The sequence below is a fragment of the Peromyscus leucopus genome, unplaced genomic scaffold (assembly GCF_004664715.2).
Source record: "Peromyscus leucopus breed LL Stock unplaced genomic scaffold, UCI_PerLeu_2.1 scaffold_805, whole genome shotgun sequence".
Taxonomy (NCBI): Eukaryota; Metazoa; Chordata; class Mammalia; order Rodentia; family Cricetidae; genus Peromyscus; species Peromyscus leucopus.
The window spans coordinates 112,114-134,905 of record NW_023505734.1 but is presented as its reverse complement, the minus strand read 5'-3'; the positions used below and the strand labels follow the sequence as shown (position 1 = coordinate 134,905).

The 22,792-nt window shown below is 40.9% G+C and overlaps 1 long non-coding RNA gene across 1 annotated transcript; it reads left to right on the top strand.

Annotated features, from left to right (window-relative positions):
• The first annotated feature begins 749 nt into the window (after positions 1-749).
• Positions 750-10,131, top strand: LOC119087272. The gene is made up of 2 exons (XR_005090695.1): positions 750-1,677; positions 9,799-10,131. It is a non-coding gene; the product is annotated as an uncharacterized LOC119087272 (long non-coding RNA).
• Positions 10,132-22,792: the final 12,661 nt, after the last annotated feature.

Here is a 22,792-nt window from a genome sequence, read left to right as displayed (position 1 = left end):
GAGGAGCACCAAAAGATAGTCAGGCAAAACCCATAGACATTTTCTAAAATTGTAATTGAACTTTACAGATCTTTAAGGTTTGCACACCTGAAAGGTATGTAACAGAATTGTCTGGCATCTATTATAAGATGTCTGCAGTAGTCTCCTGCAGTTCTCCTGTCCTGTGTGACAGATGGAACACAGCCCAGGAAGGAAACCATTCTGCAGTTGTTATAGGAGCCTATATCTTTAAAGGATGCTGATCATAAATTCATCCTGGCCTTTGAAAGCACTCATTCTAAGAAACAACCAGAGAAAATCTTCCATGGTCATGGAAGATGGAGAGCATTTCTACCTCATTCTTATATACCAATGAGACTTGTTCACATTTATCACCAATCTATAGAAATGAAAATAAATTTACACCCCATGAGACCAATGCCTTATGCAAATGTCTTGTGGCCATAAATCCTTGGTGAATTGAAATAAATTAAAATTACAGTTCATTATTTCTTTAGACTTTAAAGTTGACTCAATTCATTGTGAGTTACAGATGAAACCTGTGGTTGGGCATTCACTCTCATACGATGTAAAAAGCACATGATGCCAATTGCCAGTGGAAATTCTGCCGAGTAAAATAAGTGTGCTTTACTCAAAGAACATTCCATTGTTTATCATTTCCAAAGAGCGCTTTCCACATGCTGTTAGACCACCAGCAAATTATATTGCCAACAGCTCTTTCGAAAGCCGTGCGGCCTCAGGAAGACCAGTACCACCGGCCCTTTTGAATTGTGTGTATGATGCTCCATTTTGTCACTTTACCGATTCAAGCTGGAGTTCCTCCTTCTGGAGAACCGCCGTAGAGACAACTGCCTGGCGTTTGAAGTAGCCGTGTCCTAAGGCTCCAGTATTATTTTAAGTGATTTATTGTATTAAGTGATACATGTTGTTTTGTTGGATACTTATTATAATCAGAGGTTATCGATGAAGGGGACATGATAGTAAAGGGCTGAAGAAAGGAGTTTAACCTAGCCTGTTCACTGGGTTAGAGTATTAGTGAGACCCTCTTGTATTCGCCTATGTACGTGAGCCACCCTCAGACCTCTCTGTAGTCTGTGCTCACCCACCATATGCTCTCACCCTGTTTCATGACTTACATAACAGCCCCAGCTGACAACATGGCAAGCCCAGACCTCTTCCTCACTCCATACCTAGATGTCCAACTGCCAACTCCTTTACTTGGAGGCATGTGACTTACCATGCCCAAGACCTAATGTGACTTTGAAAGTCTTTGTAGTGAAATCGTATGTGTCAGTGGTAACCAGGTGTCTTAGTTAGGGTTGCTCAGGCCCCTTTCTTATAGAACCCAGGACCACCAGCTCAGGAGTGGCACCACAGGGAAGTAAAGTCTTAAGTCGGCAGCCTCTTGCCTCTGTTATCCATAAACCCTGCTTGCCTCTATGATGTTGAAAAAGAAATGTCCACAGAAGAAAGGAGCAAGAGCCCAATTCTGATTATACTTGTTAGTATTTTATTCTAGTCTGGTAGTTGCTATTTTAACATTTTTTATTATTAAATCAGGGCAACACAACTATTTATGTGCTGGAAGGAACGATTGCATCATTGATAAGATTCGGCGGAAGAACTGCCCTGCCTGCAGACTCCAGAAATGTCTCCAAGCTGGTATGAACTTAGGAGGTAAGTGTGGTGAGCTTAGCTTGATATGCATGTTAACATCAGTAGAGTCTGCTTACTGCCAAAAGCAAGGGTGGGACTAATGTGAAACAAAATTTCTAAAGATCCATAAAACAAAGTTCTGTTATCATGGTGATGTGTTTCCACGGGGAGTTAAAGGAGACAGCTATAGTTTGCTAAGTTTCAAGAATTGGGTCTTTAGCCAAAACCCAAACAAAAAAGATTACTGTTTTGCATAAAATTATAGATGATGATTACCATCTCTGTCTCTTTAGGTGATAGCATGTGACATATAGCAATGTATTCTTAATGCCAAGAGTAAAATATATAAGAGAAAATACTGCAAAATGGTTCACCAAAAGATGTGGAAAGAATAAAGGACTTAGAACCAACACTTTTCCACCATTAAGAAAGCCAAGTGAGGTTAATACAGACTTATCTGCATGATGTTGCTCAGCAAAAACAAATTAAGGTTGCAAAATAGGGTATTTCCATACTGTGGATTGTATATCTATTTTAGAAAAGCAGTAGACTGTACAGGAAGAAGAACTGATTGCTACCACACATCCCTGTGCACCTTAGGATCTTGTAACATCAGAACTCTGTACGGTGTGCACATTACATACCTAAAAGAAATAAAATATTAGAAAATGTAATAAAGAACAACTTCATTCTCCTTTTGTCTTGGTGAATGAATTCACTCTTGGCTAGTGTGGCATGGCTGCCTATGTGACAGAAACTCTTAGGCGTCAAGAGGGGGGTGAAGTTGGTCAGGGAAGATGGTGACAATGAGAGCATGTCAGAGGGTTTTACCAGGCGCTCAAAGAATGGCCCCTATGGTGAGAGATGGACAGAAACCTCTGTCCTGTCCCCCATGGTCATATAGCTTCAGGCATGTTACCTCTAGCCTATGCCTAGTGCCCTTATCATCTGCCTGTGTTGAACAGTGGGAGTCTTTCTCCTCAGACTTCCTTGAACCGTCAACCCCCAAATAATGATGTAGAGACTCCAATTCAGAGCTGCTTCTTAGAAGACCCATGGCTTAGCAGCAATAACAACAACTCCTGGCAAGCACGATTTAAATGTTTAGTATTATTTTTAAATTCCACCAAAGGATGATTTTGTTTCTGTATATTTTTAAGTCCTTTGTCCACAGTGGCATACTAGTATTCCATAGGCCCATGATGAATATGAATGACTGACTTCCATTTCCAATGACTTCTGTGCATTGTAAAGATGAAAAGAATTCTCCCACACCCCATATATTAAACAATTTAAATCATATGGGGAGGGTCATATGGGTATCTTTATAGGGAGAGTAAATAAATAGAGGGGATGAATAGGCCAGGGACAGCTGTCCGCATACTGGTATGATGTTGGACTTTGAATTTCTTCTGAGCTGTGAACTTGTTCATCCATGGATGAATTGTCAGGGAAACAGTAAAGGGCAACTGTGTTTCTTTTTGATTGATCCATGCTCTAAGTAGATAGGAGAGTTTCAGAAAAAAACCCTCTCAGCATTTTGTGCCATAAGAAGGGACAAGAAACAGTATTGGGAGAAGGTCCAAAACACCTTGGTTCTCAGTCCAAAGGCCTCAGTATATCCAACTGGCACACTTCAGGGTGTACCAGGCTTTTTCTTTTGGTCTACCAACCAGCTCCCAAATCGTGACACAGAGACTTCTTATTAGTTATGAATGTTCGGCCTTAGCTTAGGCTTGTTTCTTGCTAGCTCTTTTAGTTTAATCTGTTTCTCTCCATCTGTGTTTTGCCTCTGGGCTTTTTTCTTTCTTTCTTTCTTTCTTTCTTTCTTTCTTTCTTTCTTTCTTTCTTTCTTTCTTTCTTTCTTTCTTTCTTTCTTTCTTTCTTTCTTTCTTTCTTTCTCTCTTTCTCTCTTTCTTTCTGTATGTCTTACTTTCTTGCTTCCTCTAGTGTCTGGCTGGCAGCTGCCTGGTTTCTGCCCCTGGGCATGGCCACCTCTTTCTTCTCTTGTTCTCTTCTCTTCTACTCATCTCTCTGTCTGCCAACCCTGCCTATCCCTCTCCTGCCTAGCTATTGGCAATTCAGCTTTTTATTAGACCAATCAGGGACCTTAGGCAGGAAAGGTGAAAAAAAAATGTAACACATCCTTATATTGTTAAACAAATGCAGCATAAACAAATGTAACACACCACCATACAGTTAAATATTCTATAGCATAAACAAATATAAGACATCTTTACATAGTTAAAATAATATTCCACAACATCCGGGCTTCACTTTCTGAGCCCAAACAGCACTGTACAAGCTCTCTTCTGTCTGCCCTCCAGGCTAAACCTCATGGCATTGCTATTAATGTGTCCATTTTACAATGGGTTAATGGATGCCTTGACAAACCCAAGAGCTGGCACACACCCCGGGGAGTGGCTGCAGCCACTCAGATCTCTGCTCCTGGAGCCAAGGCCATGCCTAGCATTACTCTGCCATACAGAGTGGAGTGCTGTGGTTCAGGTTGACTCAAGTTATCTAGGAATAGCACTGTGGCACACAGGTGTCTTCCTTGTGTCTGCTTGATCCCCAGTAAGCCAAGTGTGGCACGGGACATGACAGACACAGAAGTCGTGACTGGTTGGGTTCAGTGCACATAGGAAGAACTTTTTTGACTCCTGGTGCCGCTGACAGTAGAGAGCAGGTGATGGAAACTGACATTCGGGAGGGTTGTTTCCTTCAGTTCATGTAGAGCTCAAGGACTTCTGCGGACTGATGCTCAGCTTTGTTTGTTCAGGTGGAATAACCTTCCTCCTCCTCCTGCTCCTCCTCTTCCTCCTTCCTCTTCCTCCTTCTCCTTCTTCCTCCTTCTCTTCTTTTTCCTTCTTCTTATTCTTTCCTCGTAATTTCTTACCAAGCCTTGCTTTTGGTTTCAGTTTGGAACAGAAAACACAAATGGTTTTATCATGTTACAAGAAGATGATAGGGTGTTTCGCCTTTAATGTGGAGCAATTGCTATAATTAAAAATGTGAATTAAGTTCAAACCTTTTCAGACATGTGCCAGCTTCACACGCTGTGCTCTCCAGTGTAGGGGAGTTTCTCAGTCCTACCCAGCCCCACAGTCCAGACGAATCTCTCCACCCAAGTTCTCGCAGCTGCTTATAAAATAGTCACACTAAGGCTTATATTAATTATAAACTGTATGGCCTATGGCTCAGGCTTCTTGCTAGCTAGCTCTTTCATTTTAACTTAACCCATTTCTATTAATCTATATGTTACCATGTGGCCATGGCATTACCAGTCTGCTGGCATCTTGTTGCTCCTTGGGCGTTAGGCTGGCATCTCTCCTGACTCCACCCATCTTCATCTCCATCTTCAGTTTGACTGTACCACCTAACCTTATTCTGCCTCATCATTGGCCAAACAACTTTATCAACCAATGAGAGCAACACATATTCACAGGTCCAAGTTACTTTGGAATCCTTTCTTTTTTTTTTTTCCCCCTAATACTGACAGTTGATTTACAGGCACTCCTGACCATACTCCTGAAGTCACCTCTGCTTAGAAGGAAGGAAGGAGCGAGGGAGGGAGGGGGAAGGAGCGAGGGAGAAGGAAGGTAGGCAGGAGGTGGGCAGTCAGGAAGGAAGGAAGGTGGGAAGGAAGGAAGGAAGGTGGGAAGGAAGGAAGGAAGGAAGGAAGGAAGGAAGGAAGGTGGGCAGACAGGCTTGCTTAATGTTAAAGCTGTAAAATACTTCTCTAAAATATACAGAGCACAGAACTGCAGCTAAATGGCCCTCAGACCCAGAAATCCTCCCCAGCGTTCCTGGCTGAACTGTGCCCTGCCCATAGAGCAGGTCTTTCTGTTCTCTTCCACCCATTTTATAGATATGGAACCTGGAGTCCAAGATCCTATCAGTACAAAATTTAAAAATGCAATCCAGGGTCCTAATTATCTTCTTCACTCTTCTCAGCCACACCCCACCTTATTTCTTTCACACTCCACAAGGTGCACAAGAAAGTTTTCACATTCCTTTAATGGAGATTCTGGAATATTTAAACCCCATTTTCCTGTAAAATAAGAATACAGACTCAACGAATGAATAGGAATAAAGTGGATCTTGTGGGCCACAGTGTGTCTCTGAGTCCGGCTCCTTATTCTGGTGTGTTACTTCCATCATGCAAAGCGTTCCTTCACAGGAATTGTTCTCTTGGGAGAGGACAGATCGGACACAAGGACACAGGGGCACGGACAGGGCACAGAAGGTGTCATGATTGCTTTGGATATGGACGGTAGCAAGGCGGCAACTCGAGAGGACGCAAGGCTGGGAATGCACACAGAATGACGCTCGGTGCCCTCCTGAGGAGGGTGGAGCCGAAGCTGCGGGAACACCTGAAATCAGGCTCATGCTGCAGTAATTTGCCCAAGAGAATTATGACTGTGGATGTGTAGAACTCCATTAAATCTTTTCTGTGAAAACATGACTAACATGGAAAAAGTACTAAAACTCGGCAAGGTTGTTTAGGCTTTTTTTATTCTGTGATTACAGCTTCACGTATGTGCAGAGGCTGATAAGTCAAGAAGCTAGGAAAAGATGTCAGTGACGTGGGATAATGGATACATGATTATCCATTCTTTCCCTGTTTATTAACGTAATATTAATGTTTTAAAGAAAATAAGGTATTCACAATTTTGAGCCAAGAATGGATGCTTAAGACTAATGACATTGAACTAGACACTCCAAGGAGTTACCTTGTTACTCCAAGGAAGGAGGAGAGAGAGTAACTAAGACATCCTCCCCCTGCTGGGAAACCCCCTGAAACTAAAATGGAAGGTGATGGAAAACAAAAGATGAGAGAATGAGAGAACTGCAGAAAACCGCTGCGCAGAAGGAAGGGAGGAGCAGGGGGCAGGAAGAGGTTTTGCGAGAAAAGATGGCTCTCTCTGCCGGCAGCTTTCCACAGCCAGTTGGTGTAGTTGCCCACAAAGCCCAAGCAATGTAGCTGTGGGGAGAGAAGCTGCAGGGTGGATGTGAAGCCGCAGATCTGAAATCCCATCAAGAAAAGTGTGTTGGTGCCTGTAGGTGTCTCCGGAGGCGGGCTGTCCAGTCACCACAGAACCTAAGAAAGCCAGTCTGCCCTGAGTATTGTGAAAAGATGCCCTTCCTTGGGTTTCTTTTTCCTTTCCACTCCATGGAAACATGACTTCCACTCCATGACTTCCACACAGTAAAATTGAGAGGGAAATGACACCTGTTTCTGTTGGGGGGCTTTCATGTAAACTGATGTAACAATGTATGTGTTGAATTACCAGTTGGTGTTTTTACCCTTCAGACACTCATGAAGGAAAGGTGTAGTCTGTTGTCAGGATTGGTCCCACATAGAACGTATGAGATTTTCTCTGGCCTTTCAATTTTCATACTTGTTTTTCTTTTACACACTTTTGTGGTTATAATTTGTAACTAATACATACATTAAATTTGCATCCATTTCCCTCAGATCTTCGGTTAATTTGAATTCTTGTTTGATGGGTGGTGACATCTGACATTAAGTGAGAATGTTTATTCTGCCGCAGAAGGGCACACATTTGTACATTTGTACTCTTGCCTTGGTGAGCAGGCCAGACCAGAAGACTTTTCTCAGGTCTTTGAAAATGTAAAACCCAGGTATGCAGGGAGATCCTGCTTGGATATACAGATAGGCTCAGTTTACCCTTTTCCTGGACTTTTCCATTTGTAGTCAGTCCTCACGTCTGTCCTCCCACTCTTCCATCCCAACCCAAGAGTTTAGTGTTTCCAGACACTTGTCCCTTGCCCTTGGTCTTAAGAGCCCTGCCCAGCAGACACAGACACAGGTCTCCCAGCCCCGACTTGCTTGAGTTTGCGCACATGCACTGCTGTTTCGGTGCTATGCCTGTGTCCTGCTCGGCTAGGACAGTGGGTGGGGTCCTTTGTGCTGCTCATGGCTCCACCCCTTGACCACTTTCTCAGATGAAGTGTTCCCCTGTGAGAACTCGCTGCTGTGAAGCACAGGGACACCATTAAAAACGCCGCAGGCTTTGGCTTTGTTGGATTGTCCTTGTACTTCACACCCTTCCCCTACCCCCTTGTTTCTTTCCTCTTACCTGATTCCTCCTGCTTGTGATTTTCACTGTGCCTCCATATTCCATGCCTTTTCTCTGTCCGTCTCCTGAGATCTTGTATTCAGAGCCATCGAGAGAAGGTTCAGAGCAATGGCGGATCATTGTCCAGCACAGAGCTTCCATGCGGGCTGAGTCTCCAGGTACACTGATGGACAGAACTGACTCCCTTGACTTTCCTGCTTATTCCTTCCCCAAGCCACTGTGGCCTCATGCCAGGCTCTTCAGTAAAGCATGGCTGTCGAGGACAGGAAGGATTGGACCCAGTTCTTAGAAAGGAACTATGAGGTAGCAATCAGAGTATAATAGACATGCTTCATTGTAGACATCAGCAAATTACAGAAAAGTTTCTAATACTCTAATTTTTATCCACTTGTTTTAATTTATTCATACATTTAAAAATGAATCCATTTGTTATAAGCAGTTGACAAAATTAATAATTTTATGTCTCATGGAACAAAACCAACAATGGCCTTGTTTTGGAATTAAAAAGTTTTCAATATAGTTAGTTTGAAAAAAAACAGGAACCATGGCTGTAGAGATAGCTCAGCAGTTAAGGGCATAAAAGTATAACCATTAGGGAAAGTATAAAACCCAGTGTGAAGCTGTACAGCTTCTGTTTTGAATGGCTGCTCCAACCGTAGAGAGGGGCGCCGTGTCACAGTGCAGAGGGGCTTTGGATCGGTAAATTTCACATTCAATTTTTTTATTTATAAATTTTTTTATAATAATGCTTAAAATAAGGTTTTTATAATAGAGTTTGGAGGTTTTGTTTTTAATGAGACTGTACTGGACAGTTTTATGTCAACTTGACACAAGCAAAAGTCATCTGAGAGGAGGAACCTCAATTAAGAAAATGCCTTCATAAGATCTGGCTACAGGCAAGTTTGTAGAGCATTTTCTTAATTAGTGATTGATGGGGGAGCACCCAGCCCATGCTGAGTGGTGCCATCCCTGGACTGGTGGTCCTGGAGTCTATTAAAAAGAAAGCTGAGCAAGCCATGAGGAGCAAGCCAGTAAGCAGCTCCCCTCCATGGCCTCTGCATCAGCTCCTGCCTCCAGGCTTCTGCCCTGTTTGAGTTCCTGTCCTGACTGCCTTCAGTGATGGACTAATGTAGAAGCATAAGCCAAATCAACCCTTTCCTCCCCAGTTTGCTTTTTGGTCATGGTGTTTCATCACAGCAATAGAAAGCCTAACCAAGGTGGAGATATTACAAAAGATATCAAGGAAATTCAGAAAAACCATCAGGATATACTTTAAAAAATTTATATTCCACTAAATTAGAAAGTCTGAAAAAAATGGATGAATTTCTAGGTTGATAGGACTTGGCAAAATGAGGCTGACATGAGTGAGACAGCTTAGGCAGGTTTATAACAAGCAATGAGACCAACAGTCATGTAAAAATATAAGACGAAATGAGAAGATCTCCTAACTCCAGTGTCCAGGACAAGTGGGCTCACTGCTTAGTCCTCAGAGACCCAAAGATAACAGCAAGACTTCTCAAACAATCCCAGAAGGTGGGAGGGATGGAATCTAACAACTCTAAATGCAGCCAGTACTGCCCTATCCCAGCAAACAAGGACACACACACACACACACACACACACACACACACACACACACACACACAAGAAAATTGTGTGTCAGTCTAACTGGTGAATATAGACATAAAACTTATAAGAGACATGTATAGAGTATGAATTTAAGAATACAACATCGTTCATTATGATCAAGTTGGCACTATTCCAGAGATGCAGGGATGGTTCAACATACAAAGTGAATAATTATGTTTCATAAATGGGGTCAAGGTCAGAAATCACAGTCATCTCAATAGGTGCAGAAGAGGCTTTTAACAGACTTTAACATGTTTACATGACACAAGCGCTGAAGAAACTAGGAAAACGTAACACAATGTGATAATGATGAACCCACAGCCACCCTTGTGCTAATGGGGAAAACTTGAGTCATTTCTGCTAAAATCTAACAAGTGTTGACTTTCTTCACTCTTATTCAATATAGTGCTTGAAATCTTAACTACAGCAATAAGAGAATGCAGTAAAATGGGTACAAATGGGAAAGGAAGAAGTCGAAGTTTGCAGTCGGTGTGATGCAGAATATGAGACCTTGGAGATTTCACAACGCCCTTAGGACTGATAAACACTTAAGGAGAGTAGCAGGATGCAAAAGGAACACAGAAAAATCTATGGCTGTATGTACCGATACAGAACATGCTGAGAAAGAAACCAGGAAAACAGTTTCATTCAGAGTTGATGCCTTGGAATAAACCCAACCAAAGAAGTGAAAGACCTCTGCAATGAAAACTTTGAAACACTGAATGAAGAAATTGAAAAAGACATTGTGTTTTCATTTGTTTTTTGTGGGTGACCAGCCGCCACCTTTTTCCCCCAGGGTACTCTTGAAGAGTGAAGGATGAGAGATATAGATAGAAATATAGAGGGAAGAGAAACAGATAGAAACACAGGCCCTCTGGAGGGCCTGCATCCTTATCCACCAGCCCAGAACTTTATTCAAAAAGGCTTTTTATAACAATGCCAAGGGGAGCAGCAAAAGACCTCCCCCTTGCTAGACACAGCCAAGTGTAGATCCTTCCAAACACCTGGTACCCAGACCCGTGGTCCCATCATCCTCTCATGCATCCCTGCTGGTAAAGCAAGCTCAGGTCTCACTAGGAAACTGCTATGGGCTCCCAGAGTTTTTGCTCTTTGCTCTTTTTGCTCTTTGAGGGGCCCACCACCCAGCTCCAAATAAATCACACATGGAGACTTATTCTTAATTATAAATTCCCAGCCTTAGCTTGGCTTGTTTCTTGCAAGCTTTTCTTAACTTTAAATTATCCCATCTACTTTTGCCTCAGGCTTTTTCCTTTCTCTATTTCTGTATATCTTACTTTCACTCTAACCATGTGGCTGGCTGTGCGGCTGGGTGGCTAGCCCCTTGTGTCTTCCTCTCCTTCTCTCTCGGTCTTTCTCTCCCTCCCCCCCCCCCAATTTCTCCTTCTATATATTCTCTCTGCCTGCCAGCCCTACCTATCTTTTCTCCTTCCTTACTATTAGCCATTCAGCTCTTTATTAGACCATCAGGTGTTTTAGACAGGCAAAGTAACACAGATTCACAGAGTTAAACAAATGTAACATAAAAGAATGCAACACATCTTTGCATCATTAAACAAATGTTCCACAGCATAAACAAATGTAACATATCTTAAAATAATATTCCACAACAACATTGGAAGCTACTCATGAACTGGAATAATTAGCACTGAGAAAGTGAACACACACTAAAAGGAACCTGCAGGTTCCATGCAGTCCTCTTCACAATCCCAGTCATTCTTCACAGAGACAGAATAACCACACAACAATCTCAACATTCATGGGGAAGCATAAAAATCCCAGCGTAACCAAACCAGTACTGATAAAAAGAACCATAATGGAGGTCTTACTGTGCCTACAATTTATCCCACAGAGCTAACGTCACAAAAATAACATGACACCTGACTCAATGGAATACTACAGAGGACCCCAATGTAAACACACTCAGTCACCTGAGTTTTGACAAAGACACCAAAAATATACATAGGAGAAAAGACAGCCTCTTCAATAAATTGTGTTGGGGAAACTAGATATTCACATGTAGAATAATGAAACTAGATCCCAATCTCTCACCCTGTCAATCATCATTTCCAAATGGATCAAATTAACAAGTTAGAAATACAAAGTGGGAAGGCAAAATAGAAGCGTAGACAAAAACTTTCTGAAAGGGACTCCGATCACTGCATAAATGACTCCAGCCATTGGCAAATGGGATTCCATGATGTTCAAGAGCTTCTGTGCAGCACAGAAGGCAACCAAGTGAAGAGTCGCCTACAGAATGGACACACAGAAAACCTTTGCTAACTGTGTACCCGGCACAAGATTAGTATGTGGTGTATATAAAGAACCAAAAATGGAATAACAAACCAAAATGCAATCAGTAAAAGCTAATGATTCACAGATGTTTCTCAAAGTGTGTAGTATAAATGGTCAGTGGATATGAAAATGTCAAGTATCATTGGCCATCTGAGAAATGATGTGAGGTCTCCTCTCAGCCCCATCGGAATGGCAGTCATTAAGAAAACAAGTAACAAATGCTGTCCAGGATACAGACAAAAGGGGTCCTTAGACATCACACTGCTGATGGGGATGTGAAGGAACTCAACCGCTGTGGAAAGCAGCAGGGAGCTCCCTGGAAACGTTAAAAGTGATCCACCATTGGATCCAGCTACAATCACTCCTGGATATTTATCTAAAAGATTCTGAGTCAGCATCCCAGAGATACATGCACAGCCATGTGGATAGCTACACTTTTCATAATAGCTGGATTGCCCATCAGTAGGGAAATGGATAAGGAGATGGTATGTTAGTATAAATACAATGGAACTTCCCTACGGTTGTGTCATTTTCAAGAAAGTTTATGCAACTGAACATTAATCATATTAAGCAAATTTAGTCAACTTCATAAAGCTCGTTACCACATTCTTTCTCTGCTTGTGGATCCTAGGTTTTATGTAGATAGATAAAATGTATATGTATATGTCATAAAAAATAGTAGCAAACTGTGTAAAAGAACAAAGGAAATTAATAGGAGGGGGTTGGTAAAAGAAAGGGTAAATTATTGTGGAGGCAACATGCCCAAATTATATTATGTGCATGCATGGAATGGCTTTATCAATGCAGCGGTTTGATATAGTAATTAAATATTGTATTTATATATATAATTAAATATAATAATTAAGATATTCTTAAGAGATAAAGTAGTAAGCTTCTCCATCAAATAAAACAATCAACGGAGTGAAGGGGTAGCCTCCATGAAGGCGACGATCTATAAGAGAGAAGGGATGGCCTCCATAAAGGAGAAAGGAATTGCCAACTGTTCCTCTCACAGAGGTTACCATCCAGAACATAAAAGGAACTGGAGCATTTTCACAACAAACAAGTAATCCAGTATTTAGAAGGGGAAACCCTTTGAATAGATACCCCAAAAGAAGTAATTCAAGGGACCAACAAAAAAATGGAAAATATTCAATATCATTAGCCATGATGGAACTGCAAACCAAGGCTAAAGCACAGTAACTAGCATCCTCATAGGTTGGCTCTTTAAAAATTCTAGCAAAGATGTGGAGAAAAATGAACTTTCATATCCTGTTGGTGGCCGTGAAAACTGGTACAGTCACTGCAATGAACAGTATGAAGGTTCCTCAAAGAACTAAAGTTAGATCTCCCAAGCTGAGGCTGTAGCTCCATGGTAAGCCACTGAGAAGAATGTACAGGCCCTGCGCCCAATTCCTAGCACTACAAAGGGGTGTGTGTGTGTGTGTGTGTGTGTGTGTGTGTGTGTGTGTGTGTGTGATAGATGATTAGATAGATAGATAGATAGATAGATAGATAGATAGGTAGGTAGGTAGGTAGGTAGGTAAATAGATTCCTGCCAAATAATCCAGTCCATGTCACTATCACCCTTCTGGGTACCTATCCAAATGAAATGAAATTAGCAAATCAAAAAGATACCTGCATGATAATGTTTACTGAGGAACTGCTCTGAATATCTAAGATATGGAGTCTTCCTAGCTGCTCATCACATGGAAAGTGTGGGTATTTTTCAACCATAAAGAATAATAAAATCCTTTCATATGCAGCAGAGAAACTGAAAGACATTATAGTTAAGTGGAATGAGCCAGACATAGGAAGGCAGATGTCACACTCTCTCATATATGGAATATACTATCAAGAAAAGTAGAGTAATGATTTCTAGAAATTGAGAAAGGAGCAGGGTGGAAAGAGGGGACTGGGTTTGATCACTGTACACTAATGCACATAAAAATGTCACACTGCACCCTCACCAAAGTGTAAAATCAATGCTTATTAGTAATATGGAAATTATAAAACACATCCTGACTGTGGTGACAGTAGTTTTCTGTAACACCTGGGGAATAAAGATGGAGTGGGCAAGATGTTTGCTGAGCACTGGATCTGCTGTTTGAAAAGTAATGATCCGCCGTTGACACAGAGCTTCTTAAAAGCTGAATTAGCAGAGCTAATAAAAGAGGCTCCAGCAGAAACATGGCTTTTAAAAGGTGACAATGATCAGCATTTGGAAAAGTCCCTGAAAATTACATTTTAAGTCAATGTGTGTCTGTTTTCCTCACCACACTGATGTACTCTTACAAACAGGACTTCACAGTTTGTGTCTCAGTGAACAATGGCTTTAAGGATCTGATCAACTTTGCATCCAAATGCTATGAACATGTGGGATGAATGTTCATCTTCACAGACGAAGGTGGGCTTGGAATTGTCAGAAAAGGCATATTGAAAGACCCTGTTCGATTCCATTTTGTCTCTTTTGCCCATTTGGTATTAATTTGATAAATAAGTTATTTTAACTAGTTTCTAAAAACTTCTTAACCATACTATTCATACTGTAAATAGTCACTTGTGATTTTTCATGTACTTGGCATATCTTCAAGTTCAGACTTCATGTTGTGAAAAAGTCCTCATTCCTGGCTCTGAAATCAGCATGAACACAAAATTCATAGCAGATGGAGCAATCAGAGATCAAGTCTCAGGAATTTGTTCATCACCCAACCCTGAGACCTTCGGATCTGTGGAAAGTAGTGGGAAGACATGAGAGGAAAGTCCTAGTTAGACATTTCACTCTTAAGTTTTCTTAAGAGTATTTCTGAAAACATCATTAAGGTTTTACCATATTAAAAAATAGTTATAAGTAGTATTCCCCAAAAATCAATGGTTAGGTTATAGAAAACCAAAATGATCAAAGTTTCCTCCAAAATGGAGAAGGCAGTACAGGGGGACAAAGGAAGTATATTTGATAACAGAATTATTTGCTCCCACTTCAGGAAAAAAAACACAACTGAAGCAGTATCAGAAGCATGCATAAAAGGCCCAAGAGACTCTTATGAATATTACAGAAATGGACAGTCCTGACAAATTAAATGTAATAGTCTGGAGGAGACATTCTGTATATATTAGCTCCAATTCTGTGACCCTTCCAAAGAAAATGGGACCTCAAGAAAAACTCCAATTATCTTCTCTGAGCCTAAGGCACATTGAAGTCCCAGTGACCACTAGAGTGGCTTATAATGCAAAAGTAATCTGGTGACGCCAGATAGAACTTTCTCATCATCCTGCATTTTCCTCTATCAAAGGAAAGGAAAGAATAATGCCTGAATGTGATACAGCCTTAACAACAACAAAAAAATCCAGCATCCAGGAAATGCTGTTTCCTCTTCCCCAACTGCCACTGTCCCGCAAAGAATCAACTGGAGAGGCAGGTGTTTCCTGGGAATAGGAGATCCGGGAGTTTTTTCTCAGAACATAAACAGGAGGACTAAATCTAAGGGCATGCATGTGTCTGTCTTGTCTTCTTACCATTCTTTCATCTCTCTCCTGTCAAGGATTCAATAGAAGAAAGAGAGTCCTCTAATGTTCTAATTGCCACAGTTCCTTGGGTACCAGGAAATGTGTTTGTGGAGGATCAGCTCATACCTGTGAGCATCAGGCAGATGTTTCACACAATGGATAACTCTCACTTCAACCCAGGCTACAGTCAGCAAAGTTAAAGAGAAAACCTGGTCTTCTTCATTGGCTAGAACTCACTCTAGAGCAGCATCCTCATTGGAAGGCAAATAAGTTTGAGAAAAGGCTGGGTAGACCAAACATCATCTCATGAGCCACCTCACAAGGAGAGTACTGAAGCAATCTGCATATCTACAGATAATATAATTCCTGCACACAGCTTTGTCACCTTTTCTTCTGTGACAAAATACTTGAAAAGAAGCAACCTGAGGAAAGTAGGGTGTATTTGGCTCACAGTATGAAAGCACATTCATCATGGCAGAGAAGGCATGGGGGAGCTGTTCCCTCTGCATCCATGAAAGAGTGCAAAATGCTGGTACCCAGCTTGCTTTCTCCTCTCCCCCAGTTGAGGACCCCAGCTCAGGGGATTTTTTTTTTCCATTTCCTACATTAGTAGTGCCTCTTCTCTCCTCAATTTAACCTTTGTGGAAACAACCTAATAGATACACCCCAGAGCTGTGTTTTCATGACCCCAAACCCAGCCGGGCTGACAATGAAGATTAACCTTCACAATTAACAAGGTGTTTGACCCATGACTTCCAAACTACGGTCTCCTTAGGTAAGGCTCTTCTGAGACACTATTTGGTTAGAGTGCTGTTAGCAATTAAGCTAACAAGAAATTAAGTTAGCAATTAAGTTACAAGAAATTAAGTAACTTCTTGAAGGATTTGAAAGATGGTTTTCCTTGACACTCAGAGTCAAGACTTAGTTCTAAGTCACTGAGCAAGTGTTACTAACACTGACTCCCAATATCTGAAATAACTTGTACCACTGTGAAGAATAAATGTAATCTAAACAAAGGCATCTGCCAGGGCCTAGAACAGGCAGCTTCCAGGTCAAGGCAGGTTAGCCTTGATCCCACAGACCCCTGCTTCAGTCTCCTGGTGGCTAGGACTACTTGTTTATGCCACCAAGCCTAGCTAACCAAGTCAATGTTTTTTTTTGGTTTGGTTTTTTTTTTTTTTTTTTTTTTGGTTGTTTTACTTTTTCTTTGAATGTGAACTTTTAAATTAAAAAATTTCCAAATATAAGGGGGAGATTTTATCTCAGAAAATATAGATTATTTCTTTCAGGACTGTCCCTTACAGGTTCTTTGTCAACATTTGTTTAAATTTTTTCTATTATAAAATTTTTATCTTGTGGTAGTGAGAATTAGACTCAGGTCTTGTGTATCCTAGGTAAATGATTTACACTCTAAGTTTCATCTTTGACCTCTAATATCATTTCATCTTAGACATCTCTATTCTTTTTTTGAAAGTTACAGTTCTTTATTAAAATAATACTTTTAATATAGGGCATTTTTACTACAAATACTACTTCTTCTGACCATGCGAATTTAAGGGTATACTAACTTTAATACCCATTTACAATGCAGAAAATTGAAGTTCGAGACCATACTACCTTTGGAATTCCTGGGAATGGAAGAAGATCAATGAATATGTGGAAGAGGCAGCATTCCAGATGTCCACAAATTCCAAATCCTACCCATGACAGGCCTTCCAAAGAAGCCTTAGGATTACATAGGAAGTTTTTTTTCAACATGAAATATTAGATGCAACATTTTGCCAGCCTAATTTTACTGAGTTAAGAATATGCCATTCATAAAGGTATGCTTCTGACATCTTGGTTAATATAAAGATAGCACTGTGTTTGGTGTAGGGGATTTTAATTACTATAATCAACATCTGTGGATCATTCATATTCTAACCACAAAATATTAGGACTAAAAGAAAGGGGTGCATCCCATAACATATGTGTTTGCCAAAATGAGGAAATGAAGACTTAGAAGGTGCTGCCTCCTTGTCACCATCTTTGTGTGGATTCATCACTCTAGAATTTATATCTACAGGCTCATCTGTATTATTTCAATCGCATCATATTCATGAATGTCACTACTTCAAAACTTTAGCTTTGCTTGCTGTTCTACACATGTATTGTGTGAAAAGCATGGCTATTCTTTTGTCAAAGTGGTACTATTAATAATTAACTCAGATTCTGGTTTTATATGTGATCACAAAGGCAGGTGGCAAGCCAAGACAGAGACAGTGAAGAAGTACAGTGATCTAGGATGAAAAGAAAGCCTAGGTGCAGAAGTGTCTCACTGAGTTTAAAGAGAAAATTCTAAAACTAATAAAGACACCATAGTTATCCTTTATAGTTACCCTTGGGTACAAAATGAGGAATGAGGGTGGAGAGTGTTTGGCAGAAGAGAATCAAAACAATCCCTTTCCCACCAACAAACAGAAGAGCTCAGAACTCTTCAGTTTTGCCTGGTTGGGAAGATTTCAGTTACCCACACTGAATCTTAGGGTAAGAAGCCAATGTCCACATTGAAAACTGAAAGTCAGAAATAAAAGCTCCAAAGAGAAACAAGAAGGTCTTTGAAACAGCATTAGAGGATACAGCCAGTTAACCTGCAAGCACACCCAGTCCACAATCTCCTTCCCTTCATTAGTCAGAGCACTGGAAACATGGAGCTGAAGAAAGGCACCTGGGGCCCTGGGTGATGAAGGGGAAATTCATTATTTCTGTTTCAGTCTTAAAATACAACTAGGATCCAGCTCAAGAGTTCATATGGGGAAGCCGTTATGCATTACTCAGGGTCATTCTTTATGTACATTTCTCTGGTATGCATTACTCGGGGTCATTCTTTATGTACATTTCTCTGATATGGAGTTTCAGTGTCGGCAGATGGCTCATTATTATCCACTTTACCTTAGACTTCTCCTCTCCTCCCACTCCTGTTGAGTGTCCTCGTCACCACTCATAATCCTCAATTGTTTCTACACACTGCCCCGCCCCCAATTTATTTACTCTAGCAGAACAAACATCTTCATAAAGTGTCATGGATTGCTTTTAGCCCTGTGGTCTGCAAAAGTAAATGTCATTACGGGCTGTCATCCCCAACGTTTGAAAGTACAGTTTTGCAGAAATAAACTTCTAATAATTCAGTCCAAAATGTCATTCTTCAGAGATTTTCTCTATCCTCTGAGCAGGTATGCCTCTTTCATTCTCTGGCTCAGTTCACTCTTCAATTCTCGGGTGTTCTACTGTCACAAGTAAACACAGTCTTTCTGCTAAGGCCAGAAAGGGCAAACATGGCAGACCCAACATGACACTGCACTTCCTCTTTTGCTATCTTTGTAAAAAGGAGCTAGTTAGCCAATCATATCAAGATGAAAAGAGAAGGCCGAAAGACCCTTCGGAAATCAAAGAGGCAAATTCACCTAAACACCCAAAGCACTGAACAATTTATTACAGGGAAAAACATCTTCTCCCACTTTGGCAAAAGGAAGCAGCTGGCATGCAGATATGGAATTGTTGGAAATGATCACATCACCATTAAACTCTCCCCAGATAGTGCCTTAAAGATGTCTGACATCTGAAACAGAAGCTAAATGTTTGGCACATGTGTCTCTGTAGATGTAACCAACTGTCTTATTAAATAAGAAACACAGAGCCAATGCAAAGAAGAAAGCCAAGAGATCAGAGCTAAGAGCCTTATCTGCCTGCTGCAGCTAGCCTCTTCAGCCAAGAGACCTCTTTGAAAGAGAGCTACTTCCTGTCTGTTTGTCTTTATATAGACTTTCTGTTCTGCTTCTCATTGGTTGTAAACCCAACCACATGACTGCCTCATCACTGCCTGTCTGAACAGACCTCCAAGTCTTCTATGGTTGGTATTGAGATTAAAGGCATATATCTCCAATGCTGGCTGTATCCTTGAACACACAGAGGGCTACCTAGCTCTGCCTACCAAGTGCTGGGATTAATGGCATGCACTACCAATGCCCAGCTTTTGCTATGGCTCTAATAGCTCTGACCCCGGGCAACTTTGTTTATTAACATACAATTAAAATCATTTTTCAGTACAAATAAAATATCACCATATGTCTCAGTCTCAATGTTTCAGTCTCTTTCACCATCAGGATAGGAAGATGTTTTTGCCCATAGTCAAGTCTGAAGACATCTTTCTAGAAGTCTGCCTGAACCACTCTGAGACACACGAGAAGGGGATGAGTGCAAATGGGTGCCCCTCAGTGGACAGCAACAGACCATGGCTTGAAACATGCTTCATACAAAAGGTGAGTTTTGTAAGCAAGAGAGAAAAGCTCTTCTTTCCAAGGTGCAAAGCCATCAGCTTAGATCATTGCTGCCTGTCTTATACACAGAAAAGAATGAACTCGTTGGTAGTGAATTCCAACTTCAACTTCCCCATTCCTCTTCCAATTTCAATAGAATTGAGATTACCAAGACAATCTTGTACAATGAGAAAGAAAGAGAAAAGTGAAGGCTAAAAATCATCTATCCATATATTATCGAATGCAAAAGTACATGAGAAGAGGAACTAAAAGGAGACACAGGAATATGAAATTGAACTGAAAATGTAGAGAGAAATGAATCATGCCAATCCCCAGGATTAGTGAAATATCCATTGTCTATAATATAATGTCATAGCTTCAATCTTTCTCTTATCAAGAAGAAACAGTGCTTTTGTGCCACAGTCAACTTTTTTAGAATATCTAAATAAAAGTTTAAAGAAGTCTTCTTCACAGCATACTCTTTCATTCTCGAAAAGGAAATAGTTGTCTGATCCAAGTCATCCAGCAGAAAAAGGTCTGGTTTGTTCTGTGTTTCTAGAATCCAATAAGGTATTTGCACACCATAAACTCATGATGCATATTTGAGAAGTGAAGGAAGAATGTAGGCCAGCGCTTTACCCAGAGTTTAAAAACTTAACTCCCCTTCAGGCCCTAGCCAAAGAAGGGCATGGCACTGGTATATTGCAACATCAAAAATATCAAGGCTCAACTGCATGGTGCCAATGACAATACTGTGCTTACCAGATACGTTAGAATAATAAATATAACTTTACGGTCTCACAGATTTCTTTGAGCCTGCAACCCTGGACCTGCTTCAAGCTTACAAACTCTGAAAAGCAAGTTTACTGGGCTTCTTGAGATGAAAAATCACAGGACACATCAAAGGTAGACAGCTGCAGTAGGCCTAGAACCTGGGCCTCAACACATTTTAGGCTTCCAACAGGAGCAGGAGCAGGGTGTTGTGAAGCAATTGTTCTCTATAAAGGAAAGGTAATGTTTACCTTAAACAACCCTTTTTTTGCTTCCAGGAGATATAATACTCAGATTGACTGTAAGCATGGCAATTGGTTCAGCTGTGAGCACCCTCATTCATTCAAAGCATAGAGGCAGCATGGGAGAGAAAACACTATTACAAGTAGGGAAAATACATTTTAATTTCAGATGCCAAAACAAGATGGTTTGGTATTAGATTCCCAGCCATATGATGCAGGCATCACTTACTGGATTTCATCTACTGTCTCCTGATCCTAAAGAGTGATATTGACTTCAGGCTCTTCAAGAAATAATGATTCACTTGTTCACGGGACTATCTTGATATATTGTATTTTGTGCAAGACAATTAAAAAACCAGTCCCACTTTCTTTCTCTCTCTCTCTCTCTCTCTCTCTCTCTCTCTCTCTCTCCTCTCTCTCTCTCTCTCTTTCCCCTCACTTCTTTCTCTTTCCCTCCCCTGCCAGCCTCTTCAACTATTTCATTTAGTGTGATGTGTGTTTGCGTTTGTATGTGAATGTATGTATGTTTGCTACTGCATGCCATGTGGAGGCTAGATAACCACTTGGAAGTAAATTCTTTCCTTCCTTCATGTGAGTCCAGGGATTGAACTTGGTTTCTTAAGCTTGAAGGAAGCACCTTTACCTGCTGTAACTACCTGGCCAACACTAACACCATCTCTTCCTCCCCTCCCCTTTCTCTTCCTCCTCCTCCTCTTTCCCTTCTCCCCCTCCTCCCCTCCTTCTCTTCCTTCTTTTGATGTTGTTTATAGTGGCCATATTCAATTTCCCTTGGATAAGTAAGCACATATTAATCTTCTCCCTAATTTTAGTCTTTTTACACCTGTTGAGGAAAAAACAGTTTTATCTGAGAAACAGAATGATGTTATTATTGATCCTCCAGGCAACAGTTTATGACTAAACCTCACTGATTTCCAAATCTATCAACTGTATCTTCAGAGTTCCACTGAAAAACAGTCAAAGTAATGTATCTCCAGGTGTGTGTACAAGCTTGAAACAATGGGAAAAGGACATGACCATGGACCTTTGCTGTCTATGAGGGAAGCACTGCTCATTTTTCAAGAATTCATTGTTAAGGAGTTCTAACTAGTGCAAACCTGTGAAGCCTACAGAGTTGAGGCAGGGAAGGGGCTTGAGTTCCCACCATGTGGAAAGCAATGGGATTGTTCTGCGATAATGCAAAGCTGTTGATTTCAAAGCACAGCTGCACAAGAGGAATTATCAAGGAAATACATTATTAAAACTAAAGCATGGCAGGTGGTGGTGCTTATGCCTTTATTCCCAGCACTCAGGAGACAAAGGCAGGAGTATCTCTGAGTTTGAGGCCAGCCTAGTCTGCAGAGCAAGTTCCAGGACAGCCAGGGCTATACAGAGAAATGCTGTCTCAAAAAAACAAAAATAAAAACAAAAGGAAACACACAGTGTGTGTGTGTGTGTGTGTGTGTGTGTGTGTGTGTGTGTGTGTGTGTGTGTGTGAGAGAGAGAGAGAGAGAGAGAGAGAGAGAGAGAGATTACGTTTAGTTTACCTTACCTATAAGTGAATTGATTTGAACCAATCAATTGCAACTTATCATTGCAGACTTTGGAAGTTTCATGAAACTACTTCATTTCCCTGAAGCTCAGCCTATTATACTTTTCAAATTTTCAAAAATCAGAATTTTTTTGAATGGCAAACTATAATTTCTTAGGTGCAATTCATTTTTATGGGTTGTTTTGTTTCCTTTCGGCCTCATGCATCCCACAAAACCTTCTCCCTCAAACTTCATGAACCAGGCTGAACCCTAAAGTCCACAGAAAATGAGTTAAAGGTCACTTTGCCCTCTAACCACATGGAGGAAGTGGTGTGCTTCAGGGTAACAACAGAATCCTCTGAGATATGTCAGTTCCTCTAACCATGCAAAACCATCACTATTCTAAAGAATGGTATGTAACTGAGTTCATCAATATTCCTGTTAACACTGAAATTACAAACATAGAATGTGCTTGCTAATGTTAGTTATCAAACACTTATTAGAATCAAGTGGCTCTACTCATCTGACCCACTAGCCTTCAGTAAGCCCAAAATAAGCAGACTGACTCACTAAGCATTTTGGGAAATTTTCCTCATGCCAGAAAAGATTTGTTCTATTTAGACATGTTCTCATCATTATTATTTTAATATCCACATTTGTGTCTCCTCGTCAGTAACAGCAGCTATAGCTGTGATCATGACACTGCTGGGCCTGCCGTGTGGGAAGTCGTAGGAACATTGTTT